Below are 24,370 nucleotides of genomic sequence, written 5' to 3' on the forward strand. Positions count from 1 at the left end.
CAGGGGCTGATGGTTTTAGAGGTTGTCTCTGTGTCCCTGGGCTGTTTAGAGCACAGAGCTGATGTGATGGCACAAACAAACATCTACCCCCATCCCTTCCCTCCTGAGAGCTTGAAGTGCTCACTGGAGAGGACAAAGCTCCAGGGAGACTTTAGAGCCCCTTCTGGTGCCTGATGGCCTTCCAGGATGAGATATTGGGAATTAGGAATTCCTCCCTGTAAGGGTGGACAGGCCTTGACACATGATGTCCAGTTCTGGGATTCCATGATCCAGGCTAATGGGAGCAGGGTGGGTGGTTTCCTGCCAGAAGCCCCAGGCTCTGCCCAGCTCCTGCTGCCATACACGGAATCATAGAATCATTAAGGTCAGAAAAGACCTCCAACATCCCCAAGTCCACCTCTCACAAGAAATGTCTTTACCCCAAACTAAGCATCAGCAGTTTCACTTTCCCACTGCTGCAGAAAAACACATGATTTATGGGAAAGCAGTAGTTGCTCCCCCACTGCCCCGATAAAAGGGGAAGCAGATCCCCCCAAAAGAGCCTGACCTGTTTGGGCTGTGTGGGACTTCTCCCAGCCAGGGAGCTGCGGGGCCAGGAGGGAGAAGGTAGGGGATGGGGAGGGGGATGGGGATGGGGATGGGGATGGGGATGGGGATGGGGATGGGGATGGGGATGGGGATGGGGATGGGGATGGGGATGGGGATGGGGATGGGGATGGGGATGGGGATGGGGATGGGGATAGGGATGAGGATAGGGATGAGGATGGGGATGGGGATGGGGATGAGCTGCAGGGCTGGGAGCCAGGAGCAGCCGGAAGCGGGATCTTGTTGCTCTCCTGCCTCCTGTTCCCTGTGCTTTGCCAGGGCTGGGGAGATGGCAGGGCAGGAGAAGAGGGGGCTGGGGGCAGCGGGAGGGCGCTGTGTGCTCCGAACGTGGGCTGCAGGAAGCTGCCTTTGCTGGCACCGCTTTGGGACAGCTCGGGGGAGCCGTGTGCGCTGCGGGGGCTGAGCTGGGAGGGGGCCGGGGTCAGAGCGATGGGAGCGGAGCGGCGGGGGAAGGAGGAGGGATGCGGGGGGATGGAGGGGCACAGTGAAGGCTGCAGAGGCGCACAGGCTGTCCCGAGAGCTGGCAGCGGGGCTGGCCGGACACAGATCCCGAGCGGAGCCCCTTCCCCTCTGCCGCCCGTGCCCGGCCGGGAAACGCTCCCCGCAGGCGGCGCCGACCCTGCCCGGCCCGGGCACCCCCAGCCCCGCGCTGGGGCCGGATGGCTGCACTCCCCTGAAGGCAGGAGCCGGGGGGATCATTCCTTTTCCTGCCCATGCAGGGAGGGTGGGATTCTCCTCTCTTGCAGTCTAAGCGGCACCACCCACAGCCCCACAAAGGCAGCGGTGTTCCCAGAGCCCCTTTCCCTGGGGCAGGGCTGGGGAAAACACTCCTGGGGTGCTGTTCCCATAAAATGGGTTAGGGCATTCCCACGGCAGGTCCTGCTGCCAGCCTTGCTGCTTCCCTCCTTTGCTTCCAAGGAGGAATTTGGTCCTCAGTTATGCTTTCAATGTGCTCAGTGCCTCTCTGTGGACACTGACACAGTCGCATGGGGCTTTTCCCCTATTCCTGCAGCAATGGGAAGCCGTGCAGGGACTGCCAAGGGTGCCTGGGAGCAGGCTCAGCGTGTGGCTGGGCTGGACTTTACGCTATCCAGGGCAGCCTCTGGCGCCTGAGACTGGACCAGTGCTGTCAGTGCTCCAGTGGGAGAGAATGTGGGAGGGGATAGGCTGGGACAAGTGGCTCAAGTGGACAAGTTCCAGCAGTGATCCTGGGCCAGGAGTTCCCATCCTGAGCAGCCGTCCTGAACTGAGGCTCTGCTGCCAAGGGAGCAGCTGGACATGTGCCCATTGTGAAAAACGCCAATCACTTATTTTTAGAATTTAAAAAGTTTAATAGTTATAAAATGGTTATTCAAATAGTAATATAATTAGAGTAATAAAAATTTGAACAATTGGGATTAGGACAACAAGAGACAATAAAAACAAAGAGTTACAGATGGTCCAGGTACCTTTTTCTGGGCAAAATAAGCCCAAAAAAGGACCCATGTAAACAGATAAACCTTAAAAAGCAATAGACCACTGCATATTCATACATCTCATACATGATGCATAAATTTCATTCAAGCACAGGATTCCTCTTAATCCTGATGTTGTCTTCAGACATGAGCAAGGTGGGAAGAAGTTAGTTTCTTTTGATAATGGAGCAATAAATTCTTTTTCTCTGAAAGATTTAGGTGTCCTGTGGCTGTTATCTGGTGCAAGTACCTCATTCCTTTCTTTAAAAATATCCCACATACATAGTTTCTATTTAAACAACCAAAGTTACATTTTAACTAAAAAACTACATTTACCATACTATTAAAATGTTAATAACGTGAGCACTACTAATCAATGCAACATAATATACGTAGTAAATATCTGCGTAGAGCCATATAATATGCACTTTTCACATGAACAAAGAAAACAATTTCAGTAACAATTGATGCCCAAAGTCCCTCCTGTGCTCTACCAGCACACCCAGCTTTCCTCTGCTGCTGAACTGCCCTTGTCTTGAGCCAGGGGCTTTTCCTGCTTCTGCTGTCCCCCTCCTGTCCCCATACTGCTGGTGGGAGCACAGGAGCTGCTGGGGGGGACTCAGTGCCTGTTGGGATCCAAGCCCAGCGCTGCTTCTCCCCCCTCTGTAGGGCCGTGAGCTTCCCCCCAGCAGCAGCTGTGGGATGTGGGCAGTGCTGGGACAGGGCCCTGCTGCCCCATTGGCAGGGCTGTTCCCCTGGCTCTGCCCCCTCCTCACCTTCTCTGCTGCCCTCAGAGCACAGATGTTCCCTGGACAGCCTCTCACTCATCAGCACCCCCAAGTCCTTCTCCTCACAGCTGCTCTCAATCCATTCTCTTCCCAGCTTGTGTTTGTGCCTGGAATTGCCCCGACCCAGGGGCAGCACCTGCACTTGGCCTTGGTGACCTTCAGGGCCTTTGCTCTGTCCCACCTTTCCAGCATGTCCAGCTTCCTTCTGGTGGGGGAACATGGATGTAGGTCTCAGGTGAAAACCTGCTCTGGTCACCTCCCCAGAAGAGCCCTGAGGAGTCTTTGCTGCCTGGGCAATCCCCAGTGGAGGAGAAGGGTTGACCTCCAGTGCTCCCTGGAATGAATCTGCCATATTCATGGGTTGCCTTCTGCTGACTCTCTGCTCTTCTCCTTTAGGATTTTGGGCCTTTCCTACCTGCTGCTCTTCCTCCTGAGTTCTTAAGGGGCTCCCATCTTCTTCTCCACATCCACCGTGTACCCCAGGCCTGGTGCTGCTGCTGTGCTGTGTCCCGCTGAACTGGGGCCCTTGGCTGCTGGTGTCTGCTGGGAGCCAAGGCTGGGAGCAACGGGAGCATCTGCTGTGAGGTGGGTGAGGGGAATCAGAGCCCAGAACCCCTGCATACATTGCCCAAATCTGCAAGGACTTCCGAGGGAAAGCTGCCCATGAATCTTCAGGAAGAGTGCAGGAGCCCCCAGATCTATACCTGAGTCCAAGTCCCTGGGATTGATTCCGGTGATGGTAAGAGTCTTGTGGCCTTGGTGGGATGGAAGCTGAAGGCTTGGGAAGGGTTGGTGCATTAAATAAATCTCTCCAGTATCCAAGTGAATTGATAATAGCACAATTCTCAGAGTTGTGTTACTGTGTTCTCAAGAAAATTGATTCATAAACACCAGAGGTTTATGTCCAAAATGAGACAAAGGAGTTCTGTAACTTATTCCAATAAAATGAGAGGCTATGGGGCATTTTCCCTGAGTTCTCTCAAAACTTCCAGGGGACGGAGCCTCCTTTTTATACTAAATTCCCAGCTGCATTTCCCTCTCTCTTTCCCCACTGGCCAAGGAACTTGAGATATACAGGCTTCCCAAAACTCCTGCTACAGACCCCATTCTAATGTATACCCACTCTCCCCTTCTTCTTTTCCTTGCATCTCTGTTCATTTTCTCTAAATCCAGAGATTTCACACAGTCTTGAGTAACAGTCTGTGTCAATTGGTGGAGTTCCTATGGAATTTACGGTTCCCCCCATTGTATCTCCATCCACTCTATGAGCAGGGAGTGGTGATGGTTCATTTTCCTGATCTCAGAGTGCAAAAACCAACACAGAATGGGATTGCAGCATCAATCAAAACAAATGCACCTTTATTGAATGACCGTAGCAAATGCATTAAAGGAACTGAAATAAACAGGGCAGGAGATCTTTCTCCTTTTAATGCCTTTGTCAAAAGTGATCAGCTCGAGATTGGGAGGCTTGACGGGTCCGCGCTCACGCCATCGTCGCTTCCAGGAGTGACTCGGAAGAGGAGGAGGAAAATGCAGCTTTGTCCACCAGGGGGCAGAGCTGATGGGTCCTCTCCTCACACGAGTAGGTGGAGGTATATACCCCTGGATCCCCAATTTTGAGTTTTCCATCTAGGGTATTGGCCCCAGCTGAAGTCTTTAGTTAGAGCCAGGGACAACTAAGGTTTTCAGCGTCTCTGCTGGCTTTGGACCTTGTCTCTGGAGTCCAGACACGATTTTGATCTCTAAATTCCATATTGGGTCGCCAGTCTAGGGGTTCATTTCTTGTGTTTGGTGGGTGGTTTGCCCCGTTGCATCTTGGTTCTAAACTTATCTGCATATCAACTCCTGGTCCCCTCCCCTCCACCGTCTGGGGGGGAGGATGCCATCCTCCCACCTGGCTGCAAGCAGGGTGATGCTGATACAATAGAGTGAATTCTCAACAATAGATGGCTAACGACTGATACTTAACAGGTGATTACAACATACACCCAACAAAAGCACTCCTCTCTGCTAGAATTGGAAAAACTTGTAATTCTACAACCTTTGGAAAAAAAAATGGGTAACCCTGTTTTTGTTCATAACAGGAACTAGGGAAAGGAAAAGAATAGCAAAGATGGGTGAGAAACCAGAGAGAATATAGCTACCAAATGTAGAGATCAAGTACTTTAGAGTCCAGTCGAAGGAATCCACCTGTCCTGTTGGGAAGTATTGAAATAAATTCCTATATATGTCCGGATGGGGCTTGCCTGGGCTTGTCTAGCCTTGCTGCTTGACCAAAAGGCAGCACTGCGGTGTACTCACCTCAGAGACACCTCTGGCTAAACTTGGATGCTGCAGGTGGCCTGGAGACAAGCTCAGACATACACAAGCCCTGGTTTACCTCTGTGCAGATGCTTTAAGGCAAGGTGATGGAAGGAGTGGTTTCTGCCAGAGTTTTGATCCAGAGTTTATTCAGATGGCAGGCTTCTGAATCCCATAACAACTACTAACAGAGTGTTGAACCGTGTGGTTGCGGGGTCTTTTAACCCCTGGGAGACAGAGAGGGGAGGGGTAAGAAACCCACCAACCAGGAACAGGGTGGGCAAGTCTCAGGTGCAAGGGACACCTGGGTGGGCCAATGGACCCCCAGGGATGCAGGGCATCTTTTAGACTCTGCCAATCACTTGATGCCCCTCTGGAATGCCAGGATTGACAGACAGCACCCAGCAGGGGTCAGGGCGGAGAAAGGGGGAAGTGATTCACACCTGGGAAAGGACGGGGACACCGGAGACAAACTATGACATCATACTGCTACAGGGAACATCTCAAAAAACCTGGTTAAATCAAGGTTCTATTGTAGTCCATTGCTGAGGGTGGGGAACAGATCTTGAAACCATTGATGGGGAACAGATACAAGAAAGAATAAGTCTATTGAAATTACTGAGGGGGAAAGAAGGCATTGAAGATGGGTACAGACAGTCCATGCTCTCAGCAGTAGGTGAGAGCATGGACTGTCTGTCCAGTCTTTTCCTTGGTCCAATGGCCACACCTGCAGGCAAACGTGTCACTTTGGTCAGGTCGGCTCCCCCACACACCTCCCCCGTGTTAGGGGTTTCAGTCTCAGGCCTTGTGAGGGAGGAGCATCTCCATAGAAGGGTTTCATGTCTCCATCCTTGAGGGGGAGGCTTCTCCCATCTCAGTCCGTCCGTCACGGTAGTTGAATGGCAGATGAGAGATCTTCCGTGGAGAGACCACCACCAGAAAAGTCCAATGAAATAAACAGGGCAGGAGATATTCCTCCTTTTTAATGCCTTTATTAAAAGTGATCAGCTAAAAATGGGGGTTTTGGCAGGTCCACAGGTTCCTGCCATTGCTCCCAGCAGTGACTTGGAAGAGGAGGATTTGCAGCTCTGTTCCCTAGGGGCAGAGCCAGGAGTCCTGTCCTCGCAAGGGCAGTGGGGGTATACCCAGGGTTCTGTTTGGGTTGTCGGTCCAGGGGGTCCTGGGTCTGACTGGCATCGTTTGTAATCTGGGCGAGTAGTGACCGAGGTTCTCAGTGTCTTGGTGCCGGCTTCAGACCTCGCCCCTGCTGTCCAAACACCACCCTGACCTCTCAATTCTGCTTTGGCTCGTCTTTTTTGGGTTATTTTCCAGGATTTGGTGAGGGTCTTGTCCCAGTGCAGTCTGGCTTTGGAGATAAATTTGCATGTCTCCTGAGATGCAAATTTCCCCCTCTCTCCCCACCTTCCGGGGTGGGGGGGTTGTCATCCTCCTGGCAGCAGGCAAGGGTGGTGCTGAAAAACAAGAATTCTCCACAATAGAGAGGAAACCGTTGATACTCAAGGATACTCAACAGGTGATTACAACATTTAACCAACAAAAGAACTCTTGGCCAGCGATCAATTCCCAGGTTAACTTTAAACTCTGCAGCTCCTTCTCTTAAAAAAATGGGAAACTCTTTTTTACTCATAACATCCAACCAGGCCAAGAGGTGGGGAAATTCACAAGCTATTTTCATGAAACAGGTGCCAGCATATAGAGCACATTGCCCCTTGGCAGGCACTGCTGGAAGCAGTCACTGTAGACAAAGATGCTAACAATCACTTGGCAGGCCAGAACTCTGCTCAGGGGCCTCTGGATTATTTGGTGTTCATCCACCCCTGGCAGGCCAGAATTCTGATCAGGGTCTCCAGGGTCCTGATGTCTGTCCTTGAGACGGTCATGAGGAGAATGAGGGAAACTCCAGAACGTCTCTCAGAATTTGCTTCTTTCACCTCTCCATTTCTGGCCTTACCTAGCATCAGGCCTGCAGTTTGCTTGTAAAAACAACTCCTTCTCTTTCCTTTCAATCCCTCCTCTTCTTACTTCCTCAAAAATTTTCTTTACAAATCTTAGTTATCATTGACCTTGTTGCGGTGCATCAACAATGAGCCTCTGTGAGCAACCCACACTCCCAGAGCCCAGAGCACACTTGCTTAAACTGCTGACAAATGAGGCGAGAGACGGGACTCCAAACATGGTTTATTGTGATGAAGAGGGTCCAGGGACAGAGACAAAATGGGGCTGAGGACACAGGGTTTTATATGGGGGGAAAAAGGGCAGATCTGAGGGTCAAGGGCCAACGGGAACTGAGTACAATTGGTGCAGAGACGGGGCAGCCAACTGGGGAACCAATGAGGTAACAGGGGCGGAGCATTGCAGTAAGCCAGAACCAATAGGAGACAAGAGAGGGGAGAACATTACAGGGGGAGTACATATAAAGAAAAATGGCAGTTGAACTGGGTGATACCAATAAAACCTGTTGCATTAACATGAGCCTGCAAATGCTTATAGGTGAGACCATTGTATTTAGAGGGGTGTCTCTCTCTTTGACCCTGGTCACCTTTGCCCTGAGGTATTACAGTTCCAGTGTTAGGCCCCTCGGCCTCCAGAGACTTAACTTTCTGTTGCCGGGTCCTTGACATCATTTCCTGTCCTTTTGTAGCCATTTCTTTATCTGTAGGCATGGCTGCTACCTCCATTCCCTTGATCAGGCTGTATAAGTTGCATTAAGCAAGGGATCACACATGGTAAAAAGATGAGAGTTGCAACAGCACATAAGAGGAAAGGAAACATTTGTTTACCTCACAGGCCGCCAGGTAACCACAACAGCATGTCCCATTCCCATCCTTTCCACGTTTGGACTGGTACATGAGCTTTCTTATTCCCTTTGTTATTTGTTTCACCACTTTTCCATTGTCATCTATTTGCAAACAGCAGATTGAGTCATTTAATTTGTCACACAGTCCCCTTCTTCTGCTAATAGATAATGTAACACCATCGGATGTTGAAATATTGCATTCCTCATCTGAGTGGATTGGCCAGCAAGAAAGTCAAGTATTGGTGATGGAAAGAGGCGGGGAGATTGAGTGGTGGTCAGAACCCGAATTAATTGTGGACTACATATGCTTATATAATATTCTAGAAGGCTAGTAATTTTTTACTACAGTGATAGAGTTAATCATCACATAAACAAACCTATACATTTTGTGTGGGGGGAACGGTGCGGGATGTGGAGGTTCAGGGACATCACACGACAACCAATATGATCCAGTGAAGCCAAATTTATTATCCCTAAGAAGACTGTATTTATAATAATTCGCTACTGTCCACGTGTCTCTAGCTAATACAAGATTGGTTAGGCCTAGCTGTTCACACGTCTAAGATAGGGTGCTGATTGGATCATCTAACTTTTCATGCGTCTGGCTGTGGTTTTCTGTCCCACCCATGAACTGTCTTTTTCCTCACTTTCCCAAGCTCACTGACAAACTTGCTGAGTCCATTTGACTCTTCTTCTTGTATCTTTTTCAAGGATATACCAACCACATTTTCTGAATATGTCCATTATTGTTTGTGAACGTGTCCATTGTCCATTATCCCAAGCAGACTGGATTGTGCATCAGATGAACATGGCCATTGTTTCTCAAAAACTCCTCAATCTGCAACAAATCCTCAATAATTTTGCAACATTTCTTGCTTGTAAAAGTTGATTCAATCTTCTTCCTTGATTCAATCTTCTTGAAATCTTCAAAGCTCTGTTTGTTCTTGCCAAGGTATCTTGATTATCAAATCTTTTATGCTAAACAGGTCCAAAGTACAACAGTCAAGGGCTGTAGCTGTCTGGTTGGTTATTATTTAAAAGACAGCTTGTACCCCAATTATCCTATCTAAATTATAGATGGGTTCTCTGCACCCAATATTAATTTATTAGGATTCGATGTGGCTGGTCCGTAGTGCTGTATGATTCACTCAGTTGACCATTCATCATTTCCCCACTTTTTGGTGCTCTGTCCAGCCAGGGCTTCATCAACTGACTGCTTTTCTCTAATTAGATCATCATATACATTGTTTCTAATTGATTTCCCTGAGGCTGTGGTAGCAGAAAGAACAATGGCCTAATATACCCTGCTAACATATCCCTGACCAGTTTGGAGGTAATCTTCAATAGGCATGTGTCATGGTTTGAGAGGAAATGAAGTTTTTTGTGATGGTGTGGTCAAGCCAATCGGTGTTCAGATTTTAATACTGGCACCTGGTTTGTCCACTGAGGGCATAGATACGCCTCTGAGAACACAGGGGGTTAAAAGCTGTGAACTCCCAGGGGAATTTCCTTGTGAGTTCTGGTTTGGAACTGAGCGCACCCTCCCTGCCCAGCTCTGAGCTGGGCAGGGGTTGGGGGGAGGGGAGCCATGCGGCCGGAGGGAGGTAGGCCAGGCCTGGGCCGAAGGGTGGAGGAGAACATTGCAAGGCTTTGGGCAGCCATCCCCCATTCCCCCCCCCGGAGAGAGGGAGAGAGCGGGAGCCGGTGCCTGTGATAGCGCAGCCGGCGTGAAGGAGAAGGGGGGGGGGTGCCCAGCAGGGCAGCCAGGCGTGGGAGTTCATGAAGCAAACTGGCAGAGCCTGGGACTTTTAACCCTTCTTGGGATGATGGAAACCTTGCAAATGCTGATTCCTCCTGAAGCTAATGAGATTGAGAGGAGTTGAGAAGAATCCTAGGTGGGAGGAGATGATGGAGTGGCCTTTGGCTGGACTTTTCTTGGATAGCCATGGCAGAACCCTTGAGTTCCTGTGACACAAAGACTGCATTCTAGGGGGAGGCAATGGCTCAGAGACAGGAGAGTGCGGTGATGTGGAGGTGTGTGAACAGAGACGATGGGTGAAGAGGGTGGTGGTGGTGCCCTCAGTCTTTGAAGAAGAGGAAGATGATCTCTGTTCAAGAGACCCCTCGGCCCCAAGGAGTGAAATTTGGGGGGGACAAGTGTCCCAAAAGGAGAGGGACTGTGCTCTTTTTTGGAACTGGACAAAGTATCCTTAAAGGGAAAAAACCCTAGAAGCAGCTCTGGTCCGTGTGCAGTGGTGAGAGCACTGGGCATGGAAGGAAGAAGTCACAATGGCAAAATGTTCTCCGGGCGGTGCCACACGTGACACGGAAACACGAGAAGTTTCGACTGTTTCCTGGGGGAGTCTGTGGTGCAAGAGGGACTCCTCGAGGAATTGAGAATTGATTATCTAAAGGGTGGTAATGGAACTGGAAATTTGGTGGGGGGAGGAGGAAGAAATTTGGAAGGTTTTCATCCTGTGTTCTGTGTGTTTTGTGTGTTTTTCTTCGTAGTTTTAGGTTAATAAAGTTTTTTTTTTCCTTTCAATCTTAAGTTGGAGCCTGCTCTGCTCTGTCTCTGATCACATCTCACAGTAGATACCAGGGAAAGAGGTATTTTCGTGGGGGCACTGGCATTGTGCCAGGCTCAAACGATGACAGCATGTGTAGTGGTTTTGGTTCGCCAATCCAAATTTCCCAGACAATGCACCAATTAAATGTAGTGGGTTTAGTGCTGGCCAAACACCAGTGCGCCCACTAGAATTATTTACTTGTTTTCTGCTGTGAGGTAAGGATTAAGAGGAGAGCAAAGCAGGCTCAGCACTTTAAAGGGTATAAAGAAAACTTTATTAACAGAACCAAAAAATAATAAGAAAAAAAAAAAACAAAAAATAATAAGAAATCAGAATAAACCTTCAGAATACTTCTCCTCCCCCCACCTCCTCTTTCCTTTCCCACTGACAATGCAGAGACAAAACCTGGGTTATTCAGTCAGTTTACCACCTCTAAAACAGTCTTTCTGCAGCTCACTTAGGGAGAGGAGTCTGTCTTGCCATGCCATGGAGACTCCTCCACAAGAAACAGTTCTTTCGTGGCTTCAGTGCTACAGTGAATCAGCCACCCGGAAAGAAAAATCTGTTTGCAGTGTGAAAGTCCCTCCCAATGCCTTTCAGCTTTTCCACAGCTGCCTTCATGGGCCATGTCAACTTATGGCGTTCTATTTTAAGGATGAGAGGTTCTAGCATAAAAGCAAAAGTTATTGTGAGAAGTGATGCTCACTTTTAAAAATCTAAAAGGTTTATTAAGACCTTATCAAAATACAACAGAAGACTGAATAAGGAAAACTACAGCACTGGGAACAAAGGATTCAACCACAATGCACTTGTCTTCAGAATGGATGCTCCGCCTTTTATAACTCTAGCCCCTCCCAAATTTTTTGTCTATTGACTCCTTGTTTTCTGTCTAGTGGTGGAGATCACTTTCTTACCTCTTGACTGGGTGTTGCCATAGTAACAAGCAGACCCTTTCAAATGCCCTGACTAATAAGGCTGTCCCATTATAACAACAAAAAGGGGAGGGGAAACATAACTGTACCTCAAAAAAAACTTCTCTTCACATATACATAGTATTCACTCCTTAATTTTGAGAGTCAACTATCGCATTACTCATCTATAACATTCTCTTCATCCACCTCTGGGAAACCGGTTTTCTTCTTCTGTTCCTGGGGCAAGGTTTCTCATGTCTCTCATTTCTCTCTGTTTAAGCTTCTCATTGGATCACAGCTACTTCAACATCTGCATGCTTCAACACAGGTGCTTCTGTTCATGGCTGTGGTTAGAATGCTACATCCCCCCAATGCATTCAGTGTGTTACAGGGGGGACAAGTCTGATGTATCAATCATATCTTCACCATAGCCTTACATAGGGCTATGCTCACACTTGTAGAGCCTGTGTACACTCACAAACCTCACAGGGCTGTACACTAACTTAGTCATACTTGGGAGGGAGTACTTTAACACACTTGTATACAGTAATGCACACAACACATGTACACCTTGGTACATGTGTACCCATAGATACACACTGGTACATACATCTAAAGCACTCCATAGAGCTCTTCTGGAAAGAGAGTAGTAGGACATTTATACTGCTTGTTACCACCTTGCTACTTCTAGGTAGTATTTTAGTCTGTGCCTTTGGGGTGGGATACAAACTAGAACTAGAGAGAAAGGTACTGGAAGGAGAGAGAACAAGGCATAGCACTGGCTGTCACCTATTCTCAGAATGATGAAAACACTGGGTCACTTTTTAGTAGATGAGACTGAAGGATTTGAAATGAAGAGGTGCCAAATTTTTAAATTCCCTCAGTGTTCCCATGGTATACATTAATATGTCTCATCCTGTACTTCTGTTTCTTTATGGCCAAGTATAGATTTGTTGCATCTTCTCTTAAGAGGGCAATACAAAAACCAAACCCAAGTCCCCTTCCCCTAGCTACTTAAATAAAAACTATCTTTCCTCTCTTGCTGGCAAAATTTAAGAGGATTTTTGATATAATGAACAGTATTTAGAAATACAATGCAAAAATTCTTACTAAACTAGTTTCTGAATTGCCCAAATTATTCAATACAATCAGGCAGTGTATCAAACTTTCCATACAGAAAGAGCAGTTCAGCTCTGATATCGTTAAGATGTCATGTCGTTAAGACCGTTTCTGTGTAAAGACTCCACAAGGTATTTGGAAACTGCGTTCTCTGGAAGCTTTTGTAAGTTTGTAAATAGAGTGATTTCAAATGCACTAATGAAAGCAGAATATTAGCAGAGGCTTCCTAACTTATCTCATAACTTTAATTAAAATTGGATCTGCATACAAAACTTATTAGTAATGTATGGCATTTAAATATGTGATAGTGAATAAGAAATCCTTATAAGTGTACTGTTCAAAGAGTAAATAAATAGGTTGCCGTGCTGCTGCGTCGAGTGCACTTTACTCCCCTGAGAGCGGGGGGAAGGCGGCGCCGGCTAGCTGGGAGCACAGCAGCAGCTAGCAGCTGGGGGCACTACCCTGATGCGCCGGGGCGTCTGGGCAGCGCCTTCGACAGGGCAGCAATATCGGGAGGAGCAGCAAAAGTGGAGAAGCTTGAGAGAAAAGAGGGTCTTAACTTGCCTGGTGCAGTCCAGTGATTTATTGTCTCATTGTCTCCAGGGGATCCAGGCGGGCAAAGGCAGAGAACAATGAGCAACAGCAGTATATAAAGGGGGTGGAACATAGGTACAAGAACCAATGGGGGAAACTGAGGAGGGGAATCGGACATAACTGACACGGGCGAGAACTAATGATATAAGAGCTAGGGAGGGGCTCGGAGCACCTGCCCAATCACCTTGTGAGGAAGGGAGAAGTTTCTGGAGAAATGGGCAGGGCCCCGGGAGATGGACAGGCTCTGGAGGAGGGGAAAATGTAACAAGTGGGGTGGTTGCTGAGGGAATGGGGGTGGAGACAAGGGCTTGGCAGTATGCCCAGACTGGGAGGGAACCATTTCAGGGAGAGGGGGAAACCAGGACTGAACCATCAAAATAGGTTTAGGATTGCAACTGGGGGGAACATTACGAAATGGGGAGAACAATACAAACAGGGAAGAAAACACAACTGGAAATTGGATGCGCACCACAACAATAGGTCATGCTATTCTCCACCCCTAACACAGCTACACTGTTGTGTTTTATCAAGGGATACTTCTTACCTTTTAACTAAAAGGGGGTGTTTTGAGTTCCCTATCATTGTGGATGGCGGCTCACAGTTCATTTTACCTACCGGTTCCCTTGACAGAACCCTGATAAGTTAAAAGGAGAGAGAAAGAAAGAAAGAAAAGAGAGAAAAAAGAAAGAAGTTTTGCCTTCTTCCTGGAAAATAAAAGCAAATCTTTAACTTATATTCTCAGAACACTAGTGGAAGCAGTTGCTAAGCTGTTCACGTGATGCTCTCATGTTTGCATCGCTCCTGGCCAAGTAATATTGCAGGGGAGTCTCTGCAGCTTGGTGCCCCGGCCAGCCCTGCTGGGCGCAGCTGGCACCCCAGCCCTCCCAAGTTGCCACAGGCTACAGCCTCTATTACAATGACTTGGGTCCCCCAAGAGCACTGCAGGGTGGTAGGGGTTTTCTGTATGCCACATATCCCGCCTCTCCCTTGGCCCAAAGGCACTCACCACCAGCAGTCCTGCACCTCCAGACTCCCTCAGTCCACAGTCCATGTAGCTTTTGCTACAAGCAGTCCCAGGCTCCAGTGTGTCTGATGGCTGCCGTCACCCTCAGTTGGGTCGGAGCCACTGAAAGCTATCACACTGGACGATCATGGCCCATTACAGCCCATGCAGGCCCTCGTGGTCCCTGGCTCAGAAACCCCATGCATTCAGCCAAAGTTGCTGCCAGCAGCCCTTCCACTGACCATGGCCCTCCACTGCCTCTGGGCGCCATCACACACGTGGTGTGTCAATCTCACAGTTCTACAGAGGAGCCACAGTGGACCCCGCAAACCTTGGCAGGTCTCTGACCACTACCAGTGTAGTGTGCAATCTCAGCACTGCACCTCTAACAGTTCTCACCCATTCTCACTGGGTTGGCACATACCAGAAACTTGCAAACACTGCTCCACACAGGCTTGGCCCTGGCCTTGTCCGCGCCTGACAGTTGGGAGAGTCACCACAGTAGATCCATGAAACCGCGCTTGCCTTCTCCCGCAGTTCCCACCCAAGGAACTTCACGCACTAGGCTTGTCCCGAGCGGCGGCCCGGCCAGTGCCAGCCACTACAAAGTCACTGTGAGCAGGGGCGCACCTCAGCTGATAAGCTCTGGAAGTGATTGTGCAGCTCACGCACCAGGAGCTTACCACACACAGTGCACCGCTGCTTCACAGCGGTGGAGCAGCCATGCAGTCCTTCCCCTCTGCAGGCTGGGAAAGTTACTTTGTTTACCCATCCTGACATGGGCGCTATTTTCTGCTGAATGGTGATTTTTGCTATCACTTTAACACTGTGGCTCTCAACTTGGTGACCTCCAAGTGCTCTTGAGCTCTTACAAGTCCCTTACTCTCACGCATCCCACTGGGCCGGGGGTCCTTGCTATTGTCTTTTACACATCCTGCCTACTGCATTTCAACCCTTCTTCTCAAGTGTCCCGCCAGTTACCGGGTTCCCCCCCTTCTCTTATGTGTCCTGCCCTGCTTCCAACTGTCCACTATCCTGAAGCTTCAAAAGACCAGGACGGATCCGTATATTACTAATGTCAAGCTCACGTTCATATATTAGAATTACGGAACTATATTCTGCCCATAACAATTATGAGGATCTTTTATTTTAAGCACTCCCAAAACTACTTCACTCACACATTGGGCATACACATACTTATACTCACAATCCTCTAGATCCTTCTCCTTCTTCTTTTTCATTATATAGTCCTTTGTAGTTTGTAGTCTCCAGGTTTACCTGCAATCACCGATGGCCCCAAGAGAAGTCTTATGATCTGCTAAAATAAGCAGGGATGCCACTCATCTGAAATCTCCTGGACCACAGGTGAAGAGGCTTTATCCCTGCAATGAGCCCCCAGTGAGAACAACTGCTCACTTTGAAAATTTAAAAGGTTATTAAACCTTGACAAAAAATTAAATGAAAGGACTCCATAAGGAAAAATTCCTTATGTGCTGGGAACTGCCCTCATGCATACTATGTGGCTGGTTCATCTTCAAGATGGATGTTCAGTATTTTAAATCCATGGGGGGTTGCATCAGCTGACCCTGGCCCCTCCCAAAGTCTGTCAGTCAGCTTTTCTCTGCCACTTATTGGTGGAGACTGTTCTCCTGCAACTTTTTTGGAGGTCAGGTGTCATCATGCTGAGCCCCATTAGCAACAAGCTTTTCCATTCCCAACTGCCCCGTGCAAGGGACACATGTGCATGCCATCTTTTAGCTGTCCTAGACAACCCCGGCTGTCTGATGGTCACAATACAGAGGGGGGGAAGAGGGAACCATGGGGAGATCAGAGGACATCTAAACCATAATATCATACATATATATCACTAAACCTTTTCTGATTATTCCCACAACAGTTATCTTCTAATTGTGAGAGTCAATCACTCTATTATCCATCTATGACAGGATGGAGGGATAGGACACAGGGAATGGCATCCCACTGCCAGAGGGCAGGCATGGATGGGATATTGGGAAGGAATTCCTCCCTGTAATAGTGGACAGGCTTTGGCACAGGATATCTAGTTCTGGGATTCCATGATCCAGGCAAAATGAGCAGGGTGGGTGGTTTCCAGACAGGAGGCCCAGGCTCTGCCCAACTCCTGCGGCTTTCTATGGTATCATAGAATCATTAAGGTCAGAAAAGACCTCCAACATCCCCAAGTCCACCTCTCACAAGAAACATTTTTATCCTAAGCCAGGCATCAGCAGTTTCACTTCCACACTGCTGCAGATAAACACATGATTTATGGGAAAGCAATAGTTGCTCCCCCACTGCCTCCATAAAAAGGGAAGCAGATCCCTCAGAAAAGAGCCTGAGCTGTTTGGACTATGAGGGACTTGTCCCAGCCGGGGAGCTGCGGGGCCAGGAGGGAGAAGGTAGGGGATGGGGATAGGGATGGGGATGGGGATGGGGATGGGGATGGGGATGGGGATGGGGATGGGGATGGGGATGGGGATGGGGATGGGGATGGGGATGGGGATGGGGATGGGGATGGGGATGGGGATGGGGATGGGGATGGGGATGGGGGTGCGGATGAGGTGCGGGGCTGGGAGCCGGGAGCAGCAGGGAGCGGGATCTTTTTGCTCTTCTGCCTCCTGTTCCCTGTGCTTTGCCAAGGCTGGGGAGATGGCAGGGCAGGAGAAGAGGGGGCTGGGGGCAGCGGGAGGGCGCTGTGTGCTCCGAACGTGGGCTGCAGGAAGCCGCCTTTGCTGGCACCGCTTTGGGGGAGCTCGGGGGAGCCGTGTGCGCTGCGGGGGCTGAGCTGGGAGGGGGCCGGGGTCAGAGCGATGGGAGCGGAGCGGCGGGGGAAGGAGGAGGGATGCGGGGCGATGGAGGGGCACAGTGAAGGCTGCAGAGGTGCAAAGGCTGTCCCGAGAGCTGGCAGCAGGGCTGGCCGGGCACAGATGCCGAGCGGAGCCCCTTCCCCTCTGCCGCCCGTGCCCGGCCGGGAAACGCTCCCCGCAGGCGGCGCCGACCCTGCCCGGCCCGGGCACCCCCAGCCCCGCGCTGGGGCCGGACGGCTGCGCTTCCCTGAAGGCAGGAGCCGGGGGGATCATTCCTTTTCCTGCCCATGCAGGGAGGGTGGGATTCTCCTCTCTTGCAGTATAAGCGGCACCACCCAGAGCACTCTGATCCCTGGGACAGCCCCACAAAGGCAGCGGTGTTCCCAGAGCCCCTTTCCCTGGGACAGGGCTGGGGAAAACACTCTCGGGGGGCTGTTCCTGTGAAAAGGGGTGCAGGCATTACCATGGCAGGTCCTGGGTCCCGAGTTATGCCCTGAATGTGCTCAGTGCCTCTCTTTGGGCACTGACACACTCGCATGGGGCTTTTTCCTATTCCTTCAGAACTGGGAAGCTGTGCAGGGAGTGCCAAGGGTGCCTGGGGGCAGGTTCAGGGTTTGGCTGAGCTGGAGTTAATGTTATCCAGGGCAGCTTCTGCCCAGCAGCCAGTGGTACACTGTGGTAATCCGAGTTTTTCCTGGGCCTTATATGAGTCCAAATCCGGCTAGCTTAAGACTCTAGCCCCCACGGACCCGCATAGACAAAGGTAAAAGACAAGAGGCGCTCTTCTCCACGTGGGTGCAAGTATCCTGTATATTGGCTTGGGGCAGGACACAGGTGATGGGGTCACCCAGGTAAAAAAGAGGGATTGGAACTCTCACAGAGGAGGTTTTATACCCTAGGGGATTGGGGGCGGGGGAGAGAGAACCGAAGCCAATGGGATGCCATTGGGGAGGGGCGAAGTACCTGTGGGACAGACCAGGTGTGTATAACAGGGGGGGTGTGTGAGGGGGAAACCATGTGATGAGGGAGGGGGGAAAACCCGTCACCAGTGCAACAACTAAATAAACTATTTAGTGCAATACAACAGTACACAGTGCTGGTAGTGCTCCAGTGGAACAGAATTTGGGAGAGGACAGGGCTGGGATGAGTGGACCAGGTGGACAAGCTCCATTAGTGACCCTGAACTAGCTGTTCCTATCCTGAGCAGTCGTCCTGCACTGAGGCTCTGCTGCCCAGGGAGAAGCTGGACATGTGCCCAAAGAAAACAATTGTTGGCTGAAACCCCTCTTGCACTCTGCCCACACACCCAGCTTTCCTCTGCTGCTGAACTCTGCCCTTATCTTGAGCCAGAAGCTTTTCCTGTTTCTGCTGTCCCCCTCCTGTCCCCATTCTGCTGCTGACAGCACACGTACTGCTGGGGGGGCTCAGTGCCTGCTGGGATCCAGGCCCAGTGCTGCTTCTCCTCCCTCTCCAGGGCCCTGAGCTTCTCCTCAGCAGCAGCTGTGGGATGTGGGCAGTGCTGGGACAGGGCCCTGCTGCCCCTTTGGCAGGGCTGTTCCCCTGGCTCTGCCCCCTCCTCACCTTCTCTGCTGCCCTCAGAGCACAGATGTTCCCTGGACAGCCTCTCACTCATCAGCACCCCCAGGTCCTACTCCTCACAGCTGCTCTCAATCCATTCTCTTCCCAGCTTGTGTCTGTGCCTGGAATTGCCCTGCACTTGGCATTGATGACCTTCAGGGCCTTTGCTTTGTCCCAGCTCTCCAGCATGTCCAGCTTCCTTCTGGTGCAGGCACATGCATGTAGGTCTCAGGTGAAAACCTGCTCTGGTCAGCTCCCCAGAAGAACCCTAAGGAGTCTTTGCTGCCTGGGCAATCCCCAGTGGAGGAGATGGATTGGCCTCCAGTACTTCTTGAAATTAAACCTCCACATTGATGGGTGGAATTCTCCTTACAGTCTAGTCTTTTCCTTTAGGACTTCAGGCCTATTCTTCCCAGTGATCTTCTTGTTGGACCAACCTGAGCATCTGCTGTGCGGTGGGTGGTGGGAATCAGAGCCCACAGCCCTTGCTCAGATTGCCCAAATCTGGAGGGATTCCCGAGGGAAAACTGCCCCTGAAGGCCCTGGAAGGGTGCAGGAGTTGAGTCCAAGCTCCTTAAATCAATACCTGTGCTGGTAAGAGTCTTGTGAGAGCCTTGTGGCCTTGGTGGGGAGGAAGATGAATGCTCGGGAAGGTTTTGTGCACAGAATAAATCTCTCCAGTATTCAGCTGAATGGACACTGGGACAAGACTCAGGGTTGTGTGACAGTGTCAAAAACCCCAAAGCTGTAAAGGCAGGTGTGGAATGAGAGCGCCCACTCTGCTAGGGTGAGAACCCTGGAATCATGGCTTGGCCTGAGTTCAAAGGTGTTTTGCCAGAGGGCAGGGTCTGCAGAAAAGACACAAACACCAACTTCAGGTGGAATTTACTATAATGCAAATCTGCAAAGAATTACAAAGGGATGAATTCAGCAATGCACCCAATTATTACTACAAAGATTTCCTGTAGTGACTAAGAAAGACACATCACCAGTTACTCTCAGATTTTACCATCCTCCAGATGCACACATCAGCTGGGGAGGCCTTCCTGGTAACTGGGAATTCCTGTGGTGCTTCCACTTGAAGGCAGGGAAGCTCCAACCTTGTTGTGAGAGAGCCCAGCTTTTACAGATTTGAATAAACAAGCTGACATCACTTTTAGCACAGGAATATCTGGCTTCATTCTGCTCTTGGGCTCTTCCTGAAGCCTGGCCAGGGCCCAAGGAGGAACCAAGGGAGTTGTCTTTGATCCTACAGCTCCAAATAAGGCCAGATGTCTGATTTCTAAATATGGAAAAGTTAATGCATGTTTTGCCAATGAACAGACACATAGATCATGTGGCTAATGATACTTCATTAATAATGAATATATATATAAAGTTTGGGTTGAAGGGTTCATCTTGAGGTCAGCTTTGGCTCAGGGCCTGTTGTTCTGGCCTTAGTGTGAAAAACAGAATTCACTGCTTAGAATCTTTAAAAGTTTAATAACATTAATAGGATTAAAAAGGACAATATTTCTAGCAGTGGGGTACTCCTGGAAAACAGCCAAAGAACACACTAGTATGTACAGACAATGTTATCTTTATACTGTTTCATGGCTGAGATACACATATTCATGTGTTTCATGCATAATTCAAACATTCTTGTAAGCTTTCTAATGTTTTGGGAACTCCTTAGTTGGACCCCTTCACACTCCAGCTTATCTGCATGACATCCCATGTGTCAGGCCAACATATTCTATTTCTTCTTGTCTATACTTTGTATCTCCATCCTGCTGTTTCACATCTTCTGCTAAGGATTTAGCATGTCTTCCTTAAATTTAACATGATATTCTCTAATTGTCCTCCCATGCTCTGGTTTGTGTCAGGGTTATCTTATCACTTGGACAGGTTGGTCAGTGGATGGCTGTCGCAGTGCAGGGATAGCTCAGGACGCTCAATATGAGTGATCAGCAAGCTTCGTTAATCGATTAGAGCATCAGACATTTATGCACAACAAGTAATAAGCTCATACATATTCTGTAAGCTAAGAATCTATTGGTTATACTATAGGTATCAGTTCCTTTCTTACTTCCTCATTCCTTACGACTTACATCTTCTTTTTCTCATGTCTTTCTCTCTCAACTACAGCATCTTGCTATCATAATACAGCTATGCTCAAGGCCACAGTGTCCTTGCAGGTGCAGGGACTCAGATTAGCTGGGTGTGGTACTTTTCCAATTCTTGGTCAGATATCCAGAGCATGTCTACGTGGCCTTTGTCACGTAGCCACTCTTCCACAATTCCCCTGTTTTCTTTTTGCACAAGCAGTGTTTGATTAAATACAGATAAGCAGATATCATCTTTTACACTATATTTTGTAAGCACATGCAAAAACAAGTCAAAACTAATACTATTAGCAGAGCTATAATGTCTACTATAATACCAGCTTTAACAATAGAGCATAGCTATGATCTTAGGCCTAAAGATTTGAGCTATCTGTGAGAGCTCAGCACATCACTCCTGATGTCCAGAGCTACCGAGAAAACCCTTGGGAGGCTCGAGAGTCTTAGAATGTTGTCAAAAGCACTTAGTAGCTTGATTTTAATCCATCTAAAAATGTGCCACCGATGTATGAAGAGATAGAACCTGTAAGAATTACTCAAGTGTGAATAGTGAAGACAAAACATAGTTATAGAGTAAATTACAAATTTTAGAGTTTTAGTACAAAAGAGTTGTAGAGACAAGATAGAAGAAACAAATCATGTCACAAGACTCTTCTTTCTTCTTCTTGTCGTCCATCTTCTGCTGTAGTGTTGGCACTTGAAGATTAGTCTAGAGTAAGAGTGTACCTGGTGATGAGAGTGATAAGTATTAGAGATAAAAAGTAAATATGATATACGTAGTTTTTGTTATAAAAGATGTACCCGCCTTAGGAAAAAGTCAGAGTGCCTTTAGCTACCGTACTAGTCAAATCCCAGTCGAGCAAAAAAGAGACTTTATAGATAAGATATAATAAACAATTCTGAAGACCGAAAAACCCTAGAGTCCAAACTCATCTTTTGAAGCCCAGCCTGCCAGAACCATCCTAAGAGTGTGTAAGAGCAGAGACGAACAACCGAACCCCATACTATCAATATAAAGCTTGATTCTACTTGTAAGTTTCTGGTTAACCTCTGCAACTCAGAGAGCTGGGAGTGAGTGGACTGCGAATGGTTAGAAAGGTTCATGCAACACATGTTTTTGAATTCTTTACAGCTATGGAGTTCTCTTTGGTGTACATATAGGGTTCTTTTTACAGCCCTTCGGTATCACTCCCACATCCTCTGGGCTGGGGAACAGAAGCAGAAATTTTAGGAGTTACCTCCCCCACACCACTGGGGCACAAGGGGGAGTCCGGCATTCTCAACTCCAATGGGAACTTCCGAACCAAACCTGAATCGGCCTGCGAAAAACGCTGAGTTTGAACACAGGCACTCGGCTGCGCTGGAATCAGCTGTTGAGCTACGCCTCCCTCATGGAGGGGTAGGCTGGCGTCCTTTTCCTCTGTCTCAGCTCCCCCCACAGGGGCAGCCTTGGGACAGTTTGAAAAACTCGAGTAGGAATCCGGGCTTATCGCAGGCACTGCGGCAGCCACCACCGGGGGCAGCAGGGCCACGGGCGGCTCCAAAGACAGTTCTGCTTGGTGATCGCTGTTCTCAACTTCAATCTCCTTCACTGGCGCAGCAGGTGAAGGCGGGGCTGCTGCGGGGGTCGGTGGCCACTGCAAAGCTGGAGGGAGCGCATCCCCCACTGGCCTGGGGGCAGCAGCCACCTCCTCTTTGGGTACTGGAAGCTGGAGCGCAGGCACAGACAGCCACAGACAGACACCTCATGGGCTCTGTTGGAGAGGCGGCTGTGGGAGGGGTTGGAGCGGGCAGCACAGGGTCCACTCCCACCGGCACTGCTGTGAAGGCAATTGCCGGCTGCGATGCAGAAACAGAAGGCACAGGGGCGGCAGCAGCTTTTGCTCCTGCATGGGAACTAAATGTTGCTTTCACTAGGTCGCTGCTTGCTAAGTGGTAAAGTTAGTACGTCCCAACATGCTGGCAAAAGAGTGTCCAATTAATAAAGCTCTCACTGGTTGTCTGCCAGCTGTAGCAGGCCCTTTGACCCCTGTTTGGATACATTGTGGCTTGCAGTCTATATACAAGTAATCCCAGGAGTTCTTTTCCCAGTCGATACCTGATAGTCCCCGCCTTTCTAAAAAGCATTTTAAAAGATTATATACCGCTTGTCTCTCCATTACCTTCTAATTTAATCGTCAGCGCTGTTGCAGCCCTTGCAAGACGTTGGCAGCGCTTGTCGGCCAAGACTCCTCTCTAGGGGTGCTCAGGACCTGAGTACCAGCTCTTTGCCTCCCGTGCTGCATCGGGACCAACACGGATACTGCACTGGACTGTGGCTAGCAGGTTCAAGCCCTACTTAGGGTCCCTGTTCGGGCGCCATTTGTCACGGTGAGGGAGGCTTGGACACTCAATATGAGAATCTGCAAGCTTCCTTTATTGATTAGAGCATCAGACATTTACGCACAACAAGTAATAAGCTCATGCATATTCTGTAAGCCAATGAATCTATTGGTTATACTATAGATATCAGTTCCTCTCTTACTTCTTCATTCCTAATGACTTACATATTCTTTTTCTCATCTCTCTCTTTCTCAACTACATCATCCTGTTATCATAATACAGCTATGCTCAAGGTCACAGTGTCCTTGCAGATACAGGGGCTCAGATTAGCTGGGTCCGGTACTTTTCCAATTCTTGGTCAGCTATCCAGAGCATGTCTACGTGGCCTTTGTCATGTTGCTATGCCTCCACAGATGGCTTTACACAGTTTTTAGTTGCACAAAAGCCTTTTCTTTTACATATTATGTTTTGCTTATTAAGGTCTATAACACAATACATTCATCACAATATTATTTCTGTAAGGGATACATAGATATTATACTCATTACACTACTATTTCTATGAGCAACACAGTGCATATTTAAGCTGATAGATTGCATTACACTAACAAGCAGCTAAAAAGATTTATAATGGATACTATTTCTGAATACTTCTAATCACTAACAACACACATGAACCAATACATCAATGCAAAAGACACTATTATCTGGTAATTTTTCACATTAGTACTTTAGAACAGACACAGAAAGATCCTGGGAGAGACAAGACCAAAAGCTTAACTGAAACACATAAAGCTCAGGTTAAGTGGCTGTCATTGATCAACTCCATGCGTTATTGTGTTATAAAAGGAAATTCAAAGTGACAAGAGGGACTTTCCCTTCCTGAGCATGTGTTGGTTGTGACCCACAACTGACTTGTCCTTCAGGGATTTTTCAATCCGAAATGACCAACACTGATGGACCCCAGCATCCTCCAGAGCCCTTCCCCAGGGGCCCTCTGTAACTCGCCCCTGAGAAGCCTGAAGTCTGCTCCCCTCAGGGCCAGGGTTGAAGGTTTGCATGCACTTTTCCTTCTATCACCAGAGATTTTTTATTTGGTGGTTCTGTGGTGGCTGTGGCCAAGGTGGCCACCAATGGGCACCTGCCTGCACCTCTCTGAGTTGACACCTCTCCCAGCATCTCCAGTCTCTCCTGAAGGGCCAGCAAGATGTTCCAAGCTCAGCTGAAGTCAGGGACAAGGTGGATTTTCCCCTGCACTGGGGTGAGCCCCTGAGCGTGCCAGCTCCTGGGAAGAGGCCAGAGAGGGGCGAGGGAGGGGCTGTGCTGGCAGCTGGAGCAGGAGCACAGCTCAGAGCCCGTGGGGGGCATGGGGGGAGTGTG

At 49.0% G+C, this 24,370-nt stretch overlaps 1 protein-coding gene across 7 annotated transcripts in view; it reads left to right on the forward strand.

Moving 5' to 3' along the window:
- Positions 1-512: 512 nt before the first annotated feature.
- LOC103824563 (interferon-induced very large GTPase 1-like) overlaps positions 513-24,370 on the forward strand; it is a 62,454-nt gene continuing 38,596 nt past the window's right edge. For 4 of the 7 annotated variants that reach the window (XR_007777221.1, XR_007777220.1, XM_050972785.1 and 1 more), the window contains exons 1-2: positions 513-606; positions 3,245-3,587. The gene's annotated coding sequence lies outside the window, so the exon portion shown is untranslated. Of the gene's footprint in view, positions 607-3,244; positions 3,588-16,475; positions 16,582-24,370 lie in introns of those variants that run through there. The other 3 variants (XM_050972787.1, XM_050972788.1, XM_050972786.1) reach the window with 3 other exon arrangements.

This window comes from Serinus canaria, chromosome 3 (assembly GCF_022539315.1).
Source record: "Serinus canaria isolate serCan28SL12 chromosome 3, serCan2020, whole genome shotgun sequence".
Lineage (NCBI taxonomy): Eukaryota > Metazoa > Chordata > Aves > Passeriformes > Fringillidae > Serinus > Serinus canaria.